We start from the raw sequence: 22,370 nt of genomic DNA, 5'->3' as shown, positions 1-22,370 counted from the left end.
TATAAAGTGCAACATCCCCACAGACACCTGGGAGTCCCTGGCCAAAGACCGCCCTAAGTGAGGGCGCTGAGCACCTCGAGTCTCGTCGCCGAGAGCATGCAGAAAACAAGCGCAGGCAGGCAGCGGAAGGAGCGTGCGGCAAACCAGACTCCCCACCCACCCTTTCCTTCAACGACTGTCTGTCCCACCTGTGTATTGGACTGTACAGTCACCTGAGAACTCACTTTGAGTGGAAGCAAGTCTTCCTCGATTTCGAGGGATTGCCTATTATGACGATGATGATGATGATGATGATGAACGACCCACTCGACCTCCCGCCACTTGGACCTGTTGATGGCCACCTTGGCCAGGCCCAGGAGCAGTCCTACGAGGAGGCTTCAAGCACACAAGTCAGCACTTGCAATCACCTTAAGTACCTACATTAAGTTGTTGTCAATAAACAAACACATCCTCCTGCCCCTTGTGTTTGAAGGAACAGTGCTGATTGACGAGAGCGCGTCATGGAAATGTCGACAGGGCGGGCGAGTTTGCGCGTTGCATCAGAGAGTGGCGGGCAGTGTGATTGGTGGCTGTGGTCTTCCTGACGGCGGCGGCTCCGAGTTTGGGAGGAGCTCGCGGCTTCAGGGCTCCCGTTCAATTTGCAGTTGTTTTGGCTCCTGTGTTTCCCTCTCAGTTTCAACTCTTCGTTTATGTTGTGTTGCTTATTTCGAAGCGAACTCTATCTCGCCTATTGTTTTCTCTCTCCGGGGCTGCATCTTCGCTGCGTGTTGCGGCAGGTTCCAGATATCGAAAGTAAGTACTAAAGCGAGCCAAGAGCCGGAGGACTGACTGGCTGCCGGCTCCCCGGGCGCACAGGTAAAGGGATGGTTGTGCGCGGCGAGCGCTTTCGCAAAGTCGGGTTTCGCACTTCATGTGGACTTCCTGCCCTCTTCGGTCGATGATACCTGCCACAATGTTCCAACTGGTCGAAAGCGGATAACTTGTTTTCAAATGCAAACGTCAAATTCTGTTTTACTCCGCGCACCCAGAGCGTTACCTTGCATTAATTCAAGCAGACGTTATTGTATAATGGATTAGCCCCATAAGCAGCAAATAACTACTTGCTTGAATTACTTCGAAATTAACAAGGGACGGTCTGGAAAATAATTCATGCCGGACGGTCGATGTAATTTTAACGAGTCGGATGCTAAGTGATATTGAACTGATGTATTTAAAGTGGGACGAAGTAACAGAATGTTTTGGTTTTTATACAGAAAACGCGAATTTGTATAACGTTAAGGAAACTGCGTTTTTTTTGGAGCAGGGGAAAGCTGAGGTGTTTTAGCTGAACACTGCCAGAGGGCTGTACTAACCTGTCCGACATCTAACGATGATCTGTTGTGTAACGAATCGTGTTTCAGTAACTTTGGGGTTAGACTGAAAACGCGTGATTTGGGGCATTAGTAAAGGCAACAGCTGTGTGTGTGTGTGTAGTAGAGATTGTAGTATGCGGCACGGAGTCAAAATACGAGTTTGAAAAACAGCTGCCGTGATGCTTGGCAGCAGGTTTGCTTTCTGGCTATTGCCGTTACTTAGCCATCAAACTATAGCTATCCCTTTCTGATTCCAATCTACAATATCGAAAATGAGTTTAGATTCAAGGCCGCACACGGCGCTTGCCGATTATATGATCAAAGCACAGCAGTTATTTCAGCAAGGGTCTTTAGTTCTCCCGAGCATTAGATTACCTGGGATAGGAACCGCAATTTCCCAGTATTTAATGAACTCGCGAGGCGTTGTTAGAGCGTGATCACTCGGGCTGTTTATTTTATTAAGTAATTTCTTGGACTTTATTGCAAGGTGGATTCTGCTTGACGATGAGGAAAAGTGACCGCATTAGTCAGTTTCTGAGCTAACTCCATAATAAAGCGGTGTTACGCCACCTTGGGGAGGCTGTATTATGCGGCTTCAGCTTTGTACAACATTGAATATGACTCCAGTGCAATTTAGAAGGGTTGGACCATCGGATACTGGATGCTTTTGTTCGAGTTGCAGTGCTTACAGCAAGAATTTGCCCAGAGGATTAATCAAGACATGATGGGAAGAAGGTATTGGCCCAGTGTGAACAACAACTTGCTTTTAAAAAAAAAAAAGTGTCATTCACATCCGAAAGTGCTTCAGATAAGTATATGGGAAAAATATATTTAGCCAGGAATATAAAGATTCCAATGGGTAACCAAAGACTTGGACAAAGAGATGAATTTTTCGAGGAGGGGAGATAATTAGAGAGTGGGTCTGAGGAAGCTGAAGGCCTTGCTAATGGTGGAGCAGATTAGTTTTTTTTCCTGTTCTCCCCAGAGTCGTGTGAAAGCTGTTAAATATTTAAAGAAATCAATACTTCTAGTGAAGTAGAAAAGCAGCATATAAAGTCATGCGAAATAACTGATAATGTACAATTATAGACAGTGGGCAGCGGAAACGCTACAAGGACATCCTCAAAGCCTCCCTGATAAAGTGCAACATCCCCACTGACACCTGGGAGTCCCTGGCCAAAAGCCACCCTAAGTGGAGGAAGTGCATCCGGGAGGGCACTGAGCACCTCGAGTCTCGTCATCGAGAGCATGCAGAAATCAAGCACAGGCAGCGGAAAGAGTGTGTGGCAAACCAGTCCTCCCCATCCCTTCCCTCAACGACTATCTATCTGTCCCATCTGTGACAGAGACTCTGGTTCTTGTATTGGACTGTACAGCCACAAAAGAACTCGTGTTAAGAGTGGAAGCAAGTCTTCCTCAATTCCGAGGGACTGCCTATGATGATGATGGGTTGCTGAACATTTCATATTGTAATGATGGCATGTTTCAAATGCCATTTACTGTTTGGATGCTGGCAGAAACTTGACCTTTTTCTCTTGCACTGTAAATGGGTCAAATCTCAAGTGAACATACTCTGAACGAACATTGTTGGAAGTTTCATGCTGGAACAAATTTGAAGAGAGTGCAGTGTAGCTGAGTGCTGAATAGCCATTGCCAGATTCTGAACAGCTTCATAGTTGCTGTAGCAACTTTATATGGTACACGGTGTACATGAAAAAAGCTGTTGTGCATAGTCCTGTTGGCAAAGAAATGTTGAATTGGTGTAGATATATTTTATAACAGGTGCCAATGTACGATGGATATGTCTACTTTTCTGTTGATCTGAACAGTGGAGTGACAACTGGGACTGAAGTTGTGCAGGTGTGAGAACTGATTTGAAAAGGTTGTACAGGATGTCTGAAGTAGTAACATGAGGTGGCAAAGAATCATTGCAGTTCTGTGTTGAGGCTAATTATAAGATGTAGTTGAAGGATTGATGATGGGGCTGACATCTCATTTTTTTTGGAGGGAAGAAAGAAACATTAAATTGACTAAAGTTTAATTTGTAGGAATTGGCATCAGTGCTGCCTTCCTTTCCACTTTTAATTGAATAACAGTTGAAGTCTAATGAACTCCCCCAAAGTTTATTTAACAGTAATTGGACTTGGCCTAAAAATATTATAGATTCACCGTAACAGCAGAATAATACAATGTACATTGTATGATAAATCCCTGTTCTTATAAACAGCATCTCACCAGATTTATAATGAACACCTGGTTGTAAAGCAAAATGACTACTAGAGAAGAGTACATGTCTGTACTTTTGACCTACCTTTCCCTCAGTTGCCAAGCCATGAAGGCTGTTATGTTCAGATGGCTGTTGCAGTAAAATCACATCAATACAAAATGTGCTCTTTGTTTAAAATATGGGAAAAGAATAGTCACATTTGTATTTTTATGAAGTGGGAAAGAGAGGGAGGACTATCTATTTGTATATTATCTAGCACACTTCACATCAACTAGCTGAGAGGTGTAATTACATTGTGACAAGCTTACATCGGTAGTCTCCATTATAAATACTGACACAGGAATTTATAATGGATAAAAATGTATGAATTTAAAATAAGTACTGAGATATATTCACAGAGCACAGCACACACAGCTTCCTACATGGCAGGCAACTCTCTCGGAAGCCTCTGGAATCTGCCTGGTTCTGTTTATTAACTCTGCAGTTGCAGTACACAATACGTCCACATCCACAGTGTGGAGCTACAAACATTACAAGCTTACAGACATTGCACTTCTCCCTCCTTAATGAAGTTATTATAACAAACATCATGCATAACTTTCATGTTTATACATAACACAGGATATCGACTTTTTTTCCATATTTACGAATTTAACTTTGCCAATTGTTTTCTGTTTCGAAGAGGATACCTTTGCTCTCGAATAGAACCTTTCAAACATGGTGTTGAATCTAAACTCATTCGAGGCTCATCCTGAGGGATGTTTTCCTTCATGGAATTTCCTTGATTTTCATTTGAACTCCCTCTAACTTCAGGCTCTTTGTTTTCCTGACTCGGATTCAGACTTGATTCTCTCCTGGATTTGTTTCCAGTACATTAGATTTAGGATTTGCTACTGGTGTATCAAAACTATCTGAGTCAGAAATAATTGAATCATTCCATGTCTGTAGGTAAAATATGATCAATATGAACAAACCTAACCTGTCTGTTATCAAACATCTTTACCAAATATGTGTGAGGACCACATATGTTCACCACTCTTCCTGCTAACCACTTTACCCATTTATGGTGATGGTTCTTCACTCTCACCTTCTAGTTTAATTTCACACTTCTCTCTTTTACTCTACCTCTATCATGATTCTCTTTCTATCTTAATTGTATCTCTTCTACGGACTGTGCCAAATTGGGCTTTAACAATGAGAATCTGGTTCGTGGCTATCATTTGAGAAACAACTCTGCTGGTGTTCTACCAGTAGTTGTATAAGGAGTATTTTGATATGTAATCAAAAAATGAGCCAATTTGTGATCCAATGACAACTGTCGTTTCCTTGGATTTGGATCTAACATTTGTTTGATGAGGGCACGTTTTACAATTTGTACAGTGTGCTCTGCTACACCATTTGAAGCAGGATGGTATGGTGGAACCTTGGTATGTTTCACACCATTTTTGCTCATGAATTGTGCAAATTCTTCTGAACAAAATTGTGGTTCATTATCCGAAACAGTTTCTTCAGGGAGGCCAAATGAAGAAAATCATTCTTGCAAAATGGTCCAATGTTTTACTTGTTTTCCACATTGGAAACCCCTCAACCCACTTCGAATGGCTATCAATCACAATGAACAATTGTGGTCCTTCTAACTCAGCAAAATCAATATGTAGCCTTTGTCACACCCTGGGAGGCCATTTCCATGGCTGTAATCGTACTGGTGGTGGTTGCTTGCTTACTTACCGATTGACATGTCGTACACTGACTCACGATGTACTCTATCTTTATCAAGACCTGGCCACCATAAATAACTGCGTGCAAAACTCTTGGTCAAGCACATTCCCAGGTGCTGGTCATGGAGATCTCCTAATAATTTGGACCTGAATTTATTTGTTATAACCACTCTTGCACCCCACATGATGCAATCTTTATCGACTGATAATTCATTCCTACGAATGAAGAATGGATGTGTATCTTTGTCTGTTACCTGGTTTGGCCATCCATTTGCAAAATAATCATACACCTTTGACATCACTGGGTCACGTTTGGTTGCTCTACCAATCTCTTCAGCTGTGACTGGTAGTTCATCAACGTATGAAAAATAAAACACTTCTTCCCTATCGGGTGTAACTTGTGATGGGGAAGGCAATCTAGATATAGCATCAGCATTACTGTGATCAGCTGATCATTTGTATTCAATATCATATGTATATGCTGACAAAATCAAAGCCCATCTCTGCATTTGGGCTGCAGCTAATGTTGGAACTGGGGACTTTGGATGGAGGATTGCTGTTAGGGGCTTATGGTCCATAACGATGGTAAACTTACGACCATACAAGTATATGTGAAACTTCTTGACCCCAAAAATTAATGCCAAAGCTTCCCTTTCAATTTGCGTATAATTACACTCACTGGCACTGAGTGTGTGAAGCAAAAGCAATTGGTGTCTCCTCCCCACTACGTGATACGTGAGTGATCACTGCCCCAACTCCATACAGAGAGGCATCACATGTTGGCTTAATCTCCTTAGATATGTCATAGTGAACTAACGTGGTGCTCTCCACCAATTTGCTTTTACACTCCTTGAATGTTGTATCACATTCTTTTGACCACTTCCAATGGACCTGTTTTTTTCAATAGTTCATTCAGTGGGTGTAATACTGTAGCCAAATTTGGTAGGAACTTCCCATAATAGTTCAAAAGACCCAAGAATGAATGAAGTTCAGTGACATTCCTGGGAGTGGGTGCATTTCTAATTGCATCCAATTTTTCCATTGTTGGATGTAAACCATCTTTGTCTACTCTGTACCCTAAGTACTCCACTGAGTTTTTAAATAACACTCACTTATGAACAGGCACTCGTACTCTGTGCTTCTCTAGCCATTTTGAGGACTTCATTCAATATGTTATTATGAATTTGCCTATTTGGTGCTAAAATTAGTATGTCATCCAAATAACATACTACCCCTTCAATACCTTGCAAAATCTGGTTCATCACCCCTTGGAATATGGCAGGGGCGGAAGACACTCAACGGTAGCCTTATTAAATTGATATAGGCCTAGATGAGTATTTATAGTCAAACATGACTTGGATTCCTCATCTAGTTCAAGCTGTAAGTAGGCATTCGTAAGATCCAGTTTTGAGAAGATCTGACCATCTGTCAGTGTTGTGAACAAATCTTCTACATTTGGCAATGTTTGGGGACATTACCCTCTAGAACCTGGTTTACAGTTACTTTTATAATCACCACACAATCTTACCTTACTATCGGACTTAGGTACAACAGCAATGGGTGTAACCCAATTACATCAATCTATCTTACAAATAATGTTCTCAGTCTCGTCTTTTGAGTTCTTGCTCAACTTTCTCGAGTGCATATGGTACGGAACGTGGCTTGTAGTAAACGGATCTAGCATCCTTCTGTACCCTGACACTCGCCTTGAAGCCTTGGCTTGGACTGCCCGATTCGCAGAACACCTTCGGATACTTCTTGATAACCTCATCCGTTGATGATAAATCTCGCTTCCACACACAAAATCTTACTCCAATCCGGCTTCAGTGAGCTCAACCAATTTCTTCCTTGTAAGGCAGACTTGTCTCCTTTCACTACTATTAGAGGCAAGTTCTGAAATTGATCTTTATATTTCACCGGTACGGTGATATGACCTACCACATGAATTTTCTCTCCCGAGTAGCTTTGAAGCTCTATCTTGGATTTCTCTAGTTGGAAATCCCCAATTATGCACCCGTGTCAATTTCCATTGGTATCGTGAACCTCGCAACATCTATGTGGATTTTGATGCTTTCCGAATCGCTGTCCGTTAACCTTGTGCTCCTGATGACGTGTAACTCTAACATCTCCTCGTCCTGTTGTTCTTCCATGCTATGTAGTCTCTTGGGATTTCTACTCATAGCTTTGAACACTGGACTCCGAGCTTTAAAAGCTGGTTTACCCTTCTGTTGGCATGCCTTTGCAAGATGCCCAGTCTTCCTGCAGAAGAAACACTCTGCCTTCATGTATAGACACCTTTGAGCAATGTGTTGTCCCAGGTACCTATAGCACGACTTCGACGCTCTGTTAAATTTCCAGTTTCTGAGACTTTGGGCCCCCACCGTCTTTTACTTTGAACCTGCAGGTGATTTACCTCTGTTGAATAATGACCGTAATTATTATTTAATCTCAGGAATACTGTTCAGCCATGCCCATCGACCTCGCTGTCTGACAAGCAATCTCAAAAGTCAAGTCATCCGTCATCAATAACTTACTTCTGATCACATCATTTTTCACCCCACAAACAAAACGATCCCGTAATGCTCGGTTTTGAAAGTTTTCAAAATTACAGTGCATCGGTAGCTTTTTTAATGCTACGATGTAATCACTGACCCATCATCAGTCTTTTGATTCCGAATCCCAAAAAGAAATTGCTGAAAGCTATCGAACGGTTTGAGGTTATAGTGCTGCTCCAGCTTCGTTAAAATCTCTTTTTTTTTTAAGCGTTGTCTTCTTTGGCTCATCAGGCATAAGCAGATTTACCAGAGTGTCATACAATGCCGGACCCGCCTCCGATAAGATCGCTTTCTTGCATTCCAACACAGCCCGGTTCTGGACTGCATTGTCTGGAACTTCGATTGTTATTTGCAGTGAAATACATTTCTAGCTGATCCACGTACGCTTTAAAATGTTTCCAGTCGTGTCTATATTCCCCCACATGTCCCATCACACCTGCCATTTTAATCTCTAGCTGTTCACACCGTGTGCTGTATTTTACCTCGGATTTTTGTAGCTTTTTCCCCAAAGAGACAAACTTCTAAAGTCTCTGTCGGCTGACTGAATCCTTCACCAACAAAATTTAAGCTTTAAATCATCCAAAAAAATCCCATCTCATTGCCAAATGCGATATATTCACAGAGCACAGCACACACACAGCTTTCTACATGGCAGGCAGCTCTCTCGGAAGCCTCCGGAATCTGCCTGGTTCGGTTTATTATTAACTCTGCAGTTGCAGTACACAATACGTCCACATCCACAGTGTGGAGCTACAAACATTACAAGCTTACAGACATTACAAGCACTGAATTGAATCTGCGCATCCTGGTCCAAATGTACCCTATCTCTAACTCCATTTCACTTGGTCTTTACTCTCTCTTAGCGGCACTGCAGGAGATCAACTGGAGATTTGCCTTAACATTCCAGCAGCAGGAGCAGTGTATTCAAATGTAGAGTGTAGTTCCCTTTATTTAACTTCCTCCTTGCAAGGTTAATGGAATATTGACTTGCACTTGAGAAACCCTGTAAACTGGTGTCCAAACATATAACCATACATGTGATCTGTAGTATCTGTTTGAATGTAATGTCCCTCTCATAGTTAACATGTCCCTCTCAGAGGTCCCTAATTAACCTCCAAGGTGTACACACTCTGGAAATGCCAGAAATACAGTCAACATCTGTAGAAGTAGTAAGATAGTTGCTATTTTTGAGTTATGGGGAGTGGGCAGGGAAGTGGAGTTGAGACCAAGATCAGATCAACCATGATTTTATTGAATGGCAAAGCAGGCTTGAGGGGCCAAATGGCCTACTCCTACTCTTGCTCCTATTAAGTTACGTTCCTATATCGTATTTCTACATAGTATAGACCCAACATCCAGAAAAAAAATCACTGGAACGACACCAGTAAGAAGTTTGATAGCTGTAGTGTCTTTTGAAAGCTGTAAGCTGAATTGTGTTAATAGTTGTAAGCAGGTTTAAAGTTTGTTCATTAATCCCCGTACTCTGACTATGATGCTTGGGCTGGAAGCAGTCCGACAGGTTGTCCATATAATCTTGAGCTCTCAAGTTTTGGATGAAGCAGCAGTCTGTATTGGAATTCTGTTTAAAACCACAAGACCAAAGGAAGCTGCGTAGAACTATTGACTGCCTGCATAACAACAGTGACTACTCTACAAATGTAATTAATTAACCCTGAAGCACTTTAGAATTGCCTGATGACAAGATAAAGTGCTATATAAATGCAAGGTATTTTATAACTGATTTAAAAAAGCTTCACTAAATTCACCCATAAAATTAGCTACTGCATGTTGGAAATGTTTCCAGGAGCTTCTCCCCACACACTCTGAGGCACAAGGTCTGAAAGTGAATTTTGCTCTTTCTGGGTTTTAACTGGGTTAATAAATTCTCTGTGTACATGATGCACCATGGGGTTTCAGGTTTCATCTTTCCCCTATGAAACTACAAAATACAATGTGGACTTCAATAGCACATATTATATGACAGCACACAGAAAATTTACAAGTAACTGAGGTAGAAGTAGCAGAAAAATAATAAAGAACTTATTTTTAAGTGTTAAAGTTGTCTGATTTTTGGAATCAGTTATTTTTGTAGTGTTTTGCAGGGCTTGCTTTGAGTTCTATTTCAGGCAGTCAAACTGAAGGATATTCAAGGTGCTGTCATTGGAGACTTTGGGAAAATTTGCCTGGTGCAAAAATGATTTGCTTTCGAAAGAACTACGCGAAATACAGGGAGGAGGAAGGAAAAAAATTGTTTTTTTTTTAAATTGGGCAAAGGGGATTTGGGAAGGAAGAGGGAATAAATAAAAGTATTTTGATCTTGGATATGCTGCAAATTCACCATTGGAGGTAGGGCAAAGAACTATAAATGTAAATAACTGAGAATATAGGTTTCTGAGGGAAGAAACAGTTTACTTTTATGTTTTGTAGTATGGTAGTTAAAAATATTAGATATATGTCTGGCCTATATCTTTTCAGGATTAGTATGTTTCCCCTTGTGATAGGATATGTATTTCAGTAAATTTGCTGTATTAGAGATGGGCAAATCACTGTTGGTTCAAGTCGCTTTGCGACAACAGTAAGCTGCAACATCACGGGAGATCTAATGTTTAAATTTGTCATGCACAGTATAGGGTACGATGTGATACACAAGGAAAAGATTTGTTCAGATTAAGTTTGTAAAGACTCAGATTTTGTTTGCTTGTGCATTGTCAAGCCTTTTCAAAATAGTATCTTAAATAATGTTTGGTTTCTAAATTAGTATGGTTCTTAACGCATTGAAGTTCAGCATTTTCTGCATATGGTGATTGACTAAAGTTATCCATGTTATTGTGGAGGAGCAATGAAGTCCTGGTATTTCTCCAGAGAAGGAATTTAGTGGTAGGGAAGACCAATTTCACAAGTAATTCTGTATGTAATTCAGTTCTGCCGAGTTGCCATGCAATATGTGATGTGCAGTATATATATAATATGTGTTCTATTAAAACTATTTTAATATTCTAGGGATATGCCATTAAGTGATTTGGTGCACTATTCTGTTGTCATGGAGTGTGAACTGTGAGCCTACACTTAATGTCCTATTTGAGCTTTACCATGTTTTTGAGGGGGTGGGATGCACAGAATTGAGCCCGAGTGCATTACTTTATTGTGCGACGGTCTGAGGGCAATATTGGGTTATGAATTGTTTTGGCAGAGACCCAGTTTCAGGTCACTCAGTTGCTTTTTGTGGAGGTATATAGTATTATGGAAAACAGGAGAAAAAATAAAATAACATGGGAAAAGTGAAAATTGAAGTTAATTTTTTGTCTGTGATATTGAGGGAGATGGTACTGAGTAACTTTAAGGTGAGATTCCTTTTCACAAAATTTGCTTTTTTTGTAATGTTAAAATGTAGTTTTTTTCAAGATCATTAATTAAATTATTCTATTTTATGTTTGGGGAATTTCACTCTTGTTTTGCTTTGCTTGAAATTTGACACACAAATTCAGTAATTTTAAATGCACAGGCTCGATGGGCCAAATGGCCTCATGTGCTGCAACCAAATTTGCCTAGGAGTTGCTCTTTTTTTTTTTTTGGAGCAATTTGATTTTTCTGGAGTATCTTAAAAATCCCCATTCTGCACATTTAATTTGTGCCAGTGTGAGTGAGTTAGGATTTTTTAAAGTTTTTTTTTTCCAAAGAGGGTGTTACCAGCCACCTTTGCATGTTTGTCCAAACTGGCTTAAATGGCCAACTAATAGTTGCTCCAAACTAACTTAGGCCAGCGTTTGTGGCCACACAGAAAACCCTTGCGGAGAGTTAAGAAATCAGCGCAGGTAGCCAGAGATTGGGGGCGGGGGAAGGGAAGCAGAGAGGACCTTGCAAAGCACTAAACACCTTCACAACAACTAATACAGATCTTGTACTGTAACTTTTGCATAATTTACGCAATCCACTATATAAAGCTTCATAAAATATGCACTTTTTAATATCTTATCAGAAGACAAAGGGTTTCATAAAACAATTTATGAATCAAATATTTTGCTAGCAAGGCTATATTAATGCAAGTTGTCATCATGTGTCATCGCACCATTATGAGGTAGTGATCGTGGGTGGTGGTGTGATGGGAGTAATACAACTGGCCTTGCTGTCATCGGGTGAGGGAGCGGAAAATCAACCGGGGTTCCAGCTCCTGGTCGCTATCCATTAAGCCTGCTGGAACTGTTCTGTGTAGAGGTCAGGTGAAAAGTGGAACAGGCTGTGATGTCCCTTGTGGTCACATAGCCTGCCCTTTTCCGATTGTTAAGGCTTGGGCTTACATGTGAATGAACGATGGTCACTTGCGCAAGGTACCTGAGGGTGCCCATGCAGTTACTCCCCAATAAGGCACCCGTGGGTGCTGATGGAATGTTCCCAACGGGGTATCTACGGGAATCCATGCAGTTGTTCACTAAGAATTAGGTCAATTTAAAAAAAAAAAAAAATCCTACCAAGTCATCATTACTACCAAAACAAAAGCCACGACCAGATATTTGTTGGTATTGAGACCAAACGTAAGGAAAGTTTTCTCTGGTCATTCTCACCTCTTAACAGCCAGTTGCATTGTGCCATTGACAGAGATTTTATCTAAATCATTTAAAGAAACTCTCTTCCTCCCCCCCCCCCCCCCCCCCCCGCCCCCTAAAAATCAAAAGTCGCCCTGCACCAACCTGTTTCTTGTAGCCCTCAGCGTGCGAAGGCAGCCGCTGGCCTTGTGGCAGGCCACTCGGCCCAAGATAGGGGCGGGGCAAGTTGGGTTCTACGCTGCAGGCACGCATCATCACAATCATGGGAGGAGCTACTGCGCATGCGCGAACGCTCTACTGCGCATGCGGACAGCTGCCGGCACTCTTTTAGGCACGGCCCAAGCTCCGCCCCCTCCCCAATGGACTTGCCGTGCCAAGCCCCGGGAAAGTCGGCAGAGGAGCCAGAATACGGGGTGTCTTTTCGGCGTAAGTGCGCTGAAAAAACTAGAGGGCCAAATTTGGGCCCTATGGTTCTATAGTGTGTGTTCGTTTTAAATTTAAATAGCTAGTGCCTAAAATCAGATTGTACCCTACAGGAAATTGAATTTTTTAATTTCAGGAGCACTAATGGATGCACAAGCTAAACTTGCAGGTAATGGCAGAAATATTGATTAGTTACTTTGCCTTAGTATTTAAGAACATAACATTTTCCAGAGTGATTAACAAGGTGGGAATGACATTAGAAGAGATCAAAAAAGATATAAAGGCATTTAACAACAGCAACTTGCATTTAACGTAGTAAAACGTCCCAAGACGATTCACAGGATTGTTTTAAGACACGAATTTGATACCGAGCCAGATAAGAAATTAGGGCAGATGACCAAATGCTTGGTCAAAGAGGTAGGTTTTAAAGAATGTCTTAAAGGAGGAAAGAGAGGTTTAGGGAGGTAATTCCAGCACTTGGGCCAAGGCAACTGAAAGCACGGCCACCAATGGTTGAGCGATTAAAATCAGGGATGCTCGAGGACAGTTAAAGAAGCGCAGATATCTCGGGGGTGGGGTTTGTGGAGCTGCAGGAGATTAGAAATAGGGAGGAGCGAGTCCATGGAGGGATTTGAAAACTAAGATGAAAATTTTGAAATCGAGGCTTGCTTAACCAGAAGCCAGTGAAGATCAGCGAGCACAGGGGTGATGGGTGAACGGAACTTGGTGTGAGTTAGGACACGGGCTGCTGAGTTTTGGATGACCAAGTTTATGTAGGGTAGAACATGGGAGGCCTGCCAGGAGTGCATTGGGATAGTCAAGTCTCAAAGGTGACGAAGGCATGGATATGGGTTTCAGTAGCAGGTGAGCTGAGGCAGGGGTGGAGACGTGCCATGTTACAGAGGTGGAAATAGGCGGTCTTAGTTATGCCACAGATGTGTGGTCGGATACTCATTTCAGGGTCAAAAATGACATCTGGGTTGCGAACAGTGTGGTTCAGCCTCCGACAGATGCTAGGGTGAGGGATGGAGTCAGTGGCTAGGGAACAGAGTTAGTGGTGGGGACCGAAAACAATAGCTTCGGTCTTCCCAATATTTAATTGGAGAAAATTTCTGCTCATCCAGTACTGGATGTGGGGCAAGCAGTCTGACAATTTGGAGACTGTGGAGGGGTCGAGAGAAGTGGCAGGGAGGTAGAGCTGGGTGTTGGCGGCGTACATGTGGAAAATGACCGTATTTTTAGATTAATTCGCCAAGTGAAGTATGTAGATGAGAAATAGGAGGGGGCCAAGAATAGATTCTTGGGGGACACCAGAGGTAACGATGCAGGAGTGGGAAGAGAAGCAATTGCATGTGATTCTCTAGCTACGATTAGATAGATAAGAGTGGAACCAGGCAATTGCAGTCCCACCCAGCTGGACGACGGTGGAGAGGTGTTGGAGGAGGATGGAGTGGTCAACCATGTCAAAGGCTGCAGACAAGTCATGGACGAGGAGGGATAGTTTACCTTCGTCACAGTCACAAAGAATGTCATTTGTGACTTTGATGAGAGCAGTTTTTGATACTGTGGCTGGGACAGAAATGAAAGATGGGCACGGATTTGGGAGCTGACAAACTGTTTAAAGATTTTGGAGTGGAAAGGGAGGTTTCAGATGAGGCGGTAGTTTGCAAGGACGGAGGGGTTAAGGGTTGTTTTTGTGAGGAGAGGGGTGATGACAGCAGATGAGAGGGGGACAGTACCTGAAGAGAGAACACTGTTAACCATGTCAGCTAACATGGGATCCAGAAAAGGAAGTTGGGTGGTCAGCAGTTTTGTGGGAATAGGGTGCAGGAAGTGGGTCTCGTGGCCAAGTTGAGCGCGGCGAGTTCATAAACATAGAAATCCACAGCGCAGGAGGAGGCCATTTCGGCCCATCGTGTCCACACTGGCCGACAAAGAGCCACACGGCCCTCGGTCAGCAGGCCTGAAGTTTACATATAAACCTATGAACACTGGCGGAAAGGTAAAGAGCATCCGGCCCAAGTAATCCGCCCCACACAACAGTGACAACCCCTGCACCACAACATTCTATACTCCAACCCAAACGGAGCCATGCAATCTCCTGGGAGGGGCAAAAAAAACAGATTTAAAAAAAACCCCAGGCCAATTGGGGGAAAAAATCTGAGAAAATTCCTCTCCGACCCATCCAGGTGATCAAAACTAGTCCAGGAGATCCTGGCTGTATTCAATTCTCTACCATACTTACCATCATATCTGTGCCAGCCAACAAGAGGTTATCCAGTCTAATCTCACTTACCAGCTCTAGGTCAGTAACCCTGCAGGTTACGGCACTTCAGGTGCCCATCCAAGCACTACTTAAATGTGGCCCCCACCACGCTTCCAAACAGTTCTAGACCCCCACAACCCTCTGCATAAAGAAGCCTCCCCTCAAATCCCCTCTGAACCTTCCACCAACCACCTTAAAACTAAGGCCCTTGCTATCCACTATATCCAGGCCTCTCAAAATTTTATACACCTCCGAGGTCTCCTCTCAGCCTCCTCTTTCCCAATGAGAACAACCCAGCCTATCCAATCTGTCCTCTTAGCTAAGTTTCTCCTTTCCAGGCAGCATCCTAGTAAATCTCCTCTGCACCCTCTCTAGTGCAATCACGTCCTTCCTATAATACGGCGACGAGAACGGCACGCAGTACTCCAGCTGTGGCCTAACCAGAGTATTATACAATTTAAGCATAACCTCCTGCTCTTGTAGTCTATGCTTTGGCCAATAAAGGCAAGCATTTCGTATACCGCCTTAACCACCTTATTCACCTGGCCTGCTACTTTCAGGGATCTGTGGACAAGCACTCCAAGGTTCCTTTGTCCATCAACACTTCTAAGTGGCCTACCGTTTAATGTGTATACCCTTTCCTTATTAGCCCTCCCCAAGTGCATTACCTTGCACTTCTCTGAATTAAATTCCATTTGTCACTGTTCTGCCCATCTGACCAGTAGATTGATATCCTCCTGCAGTCTATGCCTTTCCTCTTCATTATCAACCACACAGCCAATTTTAATGCAAACTTCTTAATCATGCTCCCTATATTCAAATCTAGATCATTGATGTATACCACAAAAAACGAGACTCAGTACTGAGATCTGCAGAACCCCACTGGAAACATCTTTCCAGTCACTAAAAACATCCATCCACCATTACCTTTTGCTTCTTGCCTCTATCCGTGGCTATCAAGGGAAATCAGGGATAGTATTAAAGCCAAGGAAGTGGCATACAAATTGGCCAGAAATAGCAGCGAACCCGGGGACTGGGAGAAATTTAGAGCTCAGCAGAGGAGGACAAAGGGTTTGATTAGGGCAGGGAAAATGGAGTACGAGAAAAAGCTGGCAGGGAACATTAAGACGGATTGCAAAAGTTTCTATAGATATGTAAAGAGAAAAAGGTTAGTAAAGACAAACGCAGTCAGAATCAGGGTAAGTCATAACTGGGAACAAAGAAATGGCAGACCAATTGAACAAGTACTTTGGTTCGGTATTCACGAAGGAGGACACAAACAACCTTCCGGATATAAAAGGGGTCAGAGGGCCTAGTAAGGAGGAGGAACTGAGGGAAATCTTTATTAGTTGGGAAATTGTGTTGGGGAAATTGATGGGATTGAAGGCCGATAAATCCGCAGGGCCTGATGGACTGCATCCCAGAGTACTTAAGGAGGTGGCCTTGGAAATAGCGGATGCATTGACAGTCATTTTCCAACATTCCATTGACTCTGGATCAGTTCCTATGGAGTGGAGGGTAGCCAATGTAACCCCACTTTTTAAAAAAGGAGGGAGAGAGAAAACAGGGAACTATAGACCGGTCAGCCTGGCCTCAGTAGTGGGTAAAATGATGGAATCAATTATTAAGGATGTCATAGCAGCGCATTTGGAAATAGGTGACATGTTAGGTCCAAGTCAGCATGGATTTGTGAAAGGGAAATCATGCTTGACAAATCTTCTGGAATTTTTTGAGGATGTTTCCAGTAGAGTGGACAAGGGAGAACCGTTTGATATGGTATATTTGGACTTTCAGAAGGCTTTTGACAAGGTCCCACACAAGAGATTAATGTGCAAAGTTAAAGCACATGGGATTGGGGGTAGTGTGCTGACGTGGATTGAGAACTAGTTGTCAGACAGGAAGCAAAGAGTAGGAGTAAATGGGTACTTTTCAGAATGGCAGGCAGTGACTAGTGGGGTACCGCAAGGTTCTGTGCTGGGGCCCCAGCTGTTTATACTGTACATTAATGATTTAGACGAGGGGATTAAATGTAGTATCTCCAAATTTGTGGATGACACTAAGTTGGGTGGTAGTGTGAGTTGCGAGGAGGATGCTATGAGGCTGCAGAGTGACTTGGATAGGTTAGGTGAGTGGGAAAATGCATGGCAGATGAAGTATAATGTGGATAAATGTGAGGTTATCCACTTTGGTGGTAAAAACAGAGAGACAGACTATTATCTGAATGGTGACAGATTAGGAAAAGGGGAGGTGCAACAAGACCTGGGTGTCATGGTACATCAGTCATTGAAGGTTGGCATGCAGGTACAGCAGGTGGTTAAGAAGGCAAATGGCATGTTGGCCTTCATAGCGAGGGGATTTGAGTACAGGGGCAGGGAGGTGTTGCTACAGTTATACAGGGCCTTGGTGAGGCCACACCTGGAGTATTGTGTACAGTTTTGGTCTTCCAACTTGAGGAAGGACATTCTTTCTATTGAGGGAGTACAGCGAAGGTTCACCAGACTGATTCCCGGGATGGTGGGACTGACCTATCAAGAAAGACTGGATCAACTGGGCTTGTATTCACTGGAGTTCAGAAGAATGAGAGGGGACCTCATAGAAACGTTTAAAATTCTGACAGGTTTAGACAGGTTAGATACAGGAAGAATGTCCCCAATGTTGGGGAAATCCAGAACCAGGGGTCACAGTCTAAGGATAAGGGGTAAGCCATTTAGGACCGAGATGAGGAGAAACTTCTTCACCCAGAGTGGTGAACCTGTGGAATTCTCTACCACAGAAAGTTGTTGAGGCCAACTCACTAAATATTTTCAAAAGGGAGTTAGATGAAGTCCTTTACTACTAGGGGGATCAAGGGGTATGGCGAGAAAGCAGGAAGGGGGTACTGAAGTTGCATGTTCAGCCATGAACTCATTGAATGGCGGTGCAGGTTAGAAGGGCCGAATGGCTTACTCCTGCAACTTGTTTCTATGTTTCTATGTTTCTATGTTTCTATGTTTCTATGTTTCTATCATGGGCTTTAACCTTCGTGACCAGTCTACCATGTGGGACCTTATCAAAAGCTTTGCTAAAGTCCATGTACACTACATTGTACGCACTACCTTCATCGACCCTCCTTGCTACCACCTCAAAAAATTAAATCGGGTTAATCAAACATGATCTTCCCTTAACAAATCCATACTGACTGACTGACTCCCTAATTAATCCTTAGCTTTCTAAATGTAGATTTATCCTGTCTTTCAGGATTTTTTTCAATAATTTTCCCACCACTGAGATTAGGCTGACAGGCCTGTAATTACATGGCCTATCCCTTTCTCCCTTCTTAAACAACGGTACCGCATTAGCAGTCCTCTGGCACCATGCCCAAATCCAAAGAGGACTGGAAAATGATGGTCAAGGCCTCTGCTACAGGTGCGACGTCCAAAATCTGGACTCCGGGCCAATCCGTGGCGGAGTTATCCGTAAAATGTTCCGAAATCCAGGGTCGGCTGCCCGAACTCCTCCTCCTTCCATTCCCCCCATTCCTCCCCCCCCCTCCCCCCGGAAATATCCGGAACGGCCTCTGTCCCAAGGTTTCCAGATTTCGGGCGTCACACCTGTATTTCCTCTTTTTACTTCGGTCAACAGCTATGGTGCATTTCATACAGGCCTGGGGACTTATCTACTTTCAAAGTTGCTAAACCCCTTAATATCTCCTCTCTCTGTTTATTTCATCCAGAAATGTTATTTCATGGATAGCAGTATCCGCATTGCCCCTTTGTGAAAACAGACGCAAAGTATTCATTCAGAACCATACCAACATCTTTCCACGTAAAGATTACCTTCATGACCTCTCATAGACCCTACCCGTTCTTTAGTTATCCTCTTGCTCTTAATATATTTATAGAACATCTTTGGATTTTCCTTAATTTTATTTGCCAAGAATTTTTCATGCTCTCACTTAGCATTCCTAATATCCTTTTTAATTTTACTTCTGAACTTTCTATATTCCACCAGAGATTCGACAGTATTTAGCCGTCAGTATATGACACATTCCCTTTTTTCTTTATCCTCCCCTGTAAGTCCCTAGACATCCAGGGTGCCTTAGAATTGTTATTCCCACCCTTTTTCTTTAAGGGCACATGTTTGGCCTGAGCCCTCTGGATCTCCTCCTTAAATGCTTCCTACTGTTCCCATACTGATTTATCTACAAGTAGCTGTTTCCAGTCCACTGGCCAAATCACTCCTCAACTTAGCAAAGTTAGCTTTTCTCCAATTTGGGACTTTAATTCCTGGTCTATCCTTGTCCTTATCCATAACTAACTTGAATCTGAATTATGGTCACTGGCACCCAAGTGCTCTTCCACTAATACCCCTTCCACCTGCCCAGCTTCATTCCTCAAAACTAAATCCAGAACCACCCCCTCTCATATTGAGCTTGTTACATACTGACTAAAAAGATTCTCTTGAATGCATTTTAAGAATTCCGCACCCTCTATACCCTTCACACTATTTGTCCCAATCAATATTAGGATAGTTAAAATACTCTACTATTACTACCCTTTGGTTTTTACACTTCACAGAAATTTGCCTACATATTTGCTGCTCTATCTCCCTCCCACTGTTTGGGGGTCTATAATACATGCCCAGCAGTGTGATCGCCCCTTTTTATTTTTCAATTCGACCCATATGGCCTCATTTGATGATCCCTCTAACATAACGTCCCTCCTCACCGCTGTAATAGTTTATTTAATCAACACCTTGAATCCCCTTCCTTTTTTTTTTAAACCTCCTCTCTGTCTTGTCTCAAAATCCTGTAACCAGGAATATTGAGCTGCCAAACCTGCCCCCCTTTCAGCCATGTCTCTGTAATGGCTAGAATGTCATACTCCCAAGTGTCTAACTGTGCTCTCAGCTCATCCGCCTTATTCGCTATACTCCTTGCATTAAAGTATATACCATTTAGCACAAGAAGAGCTCCTTGATTACTACTTACTAACCCTTGTTTCCTCTGTCTTACAGATTCACTTTCTAAATTCTTGCTATCCAATTTCAGCTTTACTTCCTTCCCTATTGAATTTGTTCTCTGGTTCCAATCCCCCTGCCAAGCTAGTTTAAACTCTACCCAACAGCACTAGCAAAACTTCCCACAAGGATATTGGTCCCGGCGCTGTTGAGGTGCAACCCGTCCGGTTTGTATAAGTCCCATCTCCCCAATGCCTCAGAAATGTTAAACCTTCCCTCCTACACCAACTCTCCAGCCACGCATTCATCCTCTCTCTCCTATTCTTATAATCATCAGCATGTGCCACCTGGAGTAACCTGGAGATTATTACTTTGAGGTCCTAGCCTTTAACTTTTTCTCCTAGCTCCCCAAGTTCTGCCTACAGGACCTCATCCCTCTTTCTACCTATGTTGTTGGTCCTGATATGGACCACAACCTCTAGCTGTTTACCCTCTTCCCCCCCCCAGAATGCCCTGCGTTCGCTCTGACATCCTTGACCCTGGAACCAGGGAGGCACCATACCATCCTGGAGTCAGGTCTACGACAGCAGAAATACCCCTCTATTCCCCTAACTATTGAATCCCCTACTACGACAGCTCTCTCATTCTTTGTCCCCCACCCCTCTGCAGCTGAGTCGTCCGTGGTGCTTTGGACTTGGCTCTGGCTGCACTCCCCAGAGGCACCATCGCCCTCTGAAGAGAATATCATTTGGAAAGCGAGATGGATTCATGGGGTGACTCCTGCACTACCTTCTTACTCCATCTGGTGGTTACCCACTTCCCTTCCTTTCAACTACTCGAGCTTGAGTATTGACTCAAGCTCCGAAACGAGGAGCTCAAGTAGTTGAAGCCGGAGACACCTCCTGCACACATGGTTGTCTAGGCCGTGCGAAGCGTCCAGGACTTCCCACATGCTGTAGGATGTGCAGTCCACAGGACTGAGCTGCCCTGCCATCCCTCTAATTAGACTTATCTAATTAAAATCAAATTAAAAAGGAAGAGAGAGCGATACTTAGCAATCAAATAGCCAACCACTTACCTGCCCAGAGGAGGGCTGTGAGCTCCTCGCCAGAAATGAACTCCTCGCCTACCTCCGGCCCTCCTGTTCCTCGGACTCCTAGCCTCCCGAACTCACTGAACTCTCTGGCCACTTGGGGCCGGCCGGGGCTGGGGCTGTATGGAGGTCTTTGAGATGATGTTTCCTCTTGTGGGTGAGACCTAAACTGGAGACCATAAAGGTAATCACTAAAAAATCTAACGGGGAATTCAGGAGCTACTTCTTTACTAATGAGCGGTGAGAATGTGGAATGTACTACAGGTGCAGCGTAGAGAATCTGGAGATCCGGACCGTTTGGTGGCAGGGCCATCCGGAATCCGTAAAATGTTCCGGAATCCGGACCCGACGATAATGCAGTACTCCGAGCCCTGACCGGGCCTTGCCTCGTCTCACCGACGCTGTCATTACCTCGGCCTCCTCGCTGGTCCACCCGAACATATCAGCGGGGCCACGCCCGGACACCTCGGCAGGAATCCTCTGCCCCCTTTCTGACATTCCGAAATCCGGAAATACCTGAACCTGGGCTCGGGTGTTTCCGGATTCGTGATGTCCGAAAGCAAAAGCCCGGGATCCTAATGGCCTCAGTCTAAGGGTTCCGGATTTTAGGTGCTGCACCTGTACCACGAGGATGAGTTAAGACAAATATCAAGGGAAAGCTAGATAAGCTTATGAGGGAGACAGGAATAGAAGGGTATGCTGATGTGGTTCGATGGCTCGAGTGGAGCACAGCACTGGCAGAGACCAGTTGGGCTGAAAGACCTTTTTCTGTTCCGTAGACTCGATGTAACTCCATTATAAAGCGAATCAACATTCTGAATTATATTTTATCAATTTTACTGTCTCTGGAAGCACAATTGCTGCTTAAATGAGCAAAGTTCCTTCAATAAAATCTCGTTATCAATGAGCAACTTTTTTCAGTTTGAATCGAAAAGCAGATTTTGCCCACTGCTAAAGAATAAAAATGTTATCTAAAAGTTTAGAGGATCGACTTGCCATTTTTATCCTTTGTTTTCATGGGTGTGGTGACAATTATTCTGAGTGATTTGCTAACCTCTTGAATGCTTTATTTTAGGTGGTTAGGATAGCAGGGTTGTTGGGGTTCTTTGCATAGCAGTATTGTATTTTGAAGTTAAGTCTAAGTTACTATCTTTTTTTTTTTGTGCAGCATTTTAAAAAACACACATTCCCATCCAGTTTTCTCCCTACCCCCTGCTGAAAAAGCTGACTAGTACGGCGATCTGATTCTATGGGGGC

At 43.3% G+C, this 22,370-nt stretch overlaps 1 protein-coding gene across 1 annotated transcript in view; it reads left to right on the top strand.

Annotated features, from left to right (window-relative positions):
* Nucleotides 1-613: 613 nt before the first annotated feature.
* osbpl3b (oxysterol binding protein-like 3b) overlaps nucleotides 614-22,370 on the top strand; it is a 323,848-nt gene continuing 302,091 nt past the window's right edge. Inside the window, exon 1 of the mRNA XM_070880189.1 lies at nucleotides 614-792. The gene's annotated coding sequence lies outside the window, so the exon portion shown is untranslated. The remainder of the gene's footprint in view (nucleotides 793-22,370) is intronic.

This window comes from Pristiophorus japonicus, chromosome 5, assembly GCF_044704955.1.
Source record: "Pristiophorus japonicus isolate sPriJap1 chromosome 5, sPriJap1.hap1, whole genome shotgun sequence".
Lineage (NCBI taxonomy): Eukaryota > Metazoa > Chordata > Chondrichthyes > Pristiophoridae > Pristiophorus > Pristiophorus japonicus.
This window is presented reverse-complemented; position numbering and strand designations above follow the sequence as displayed.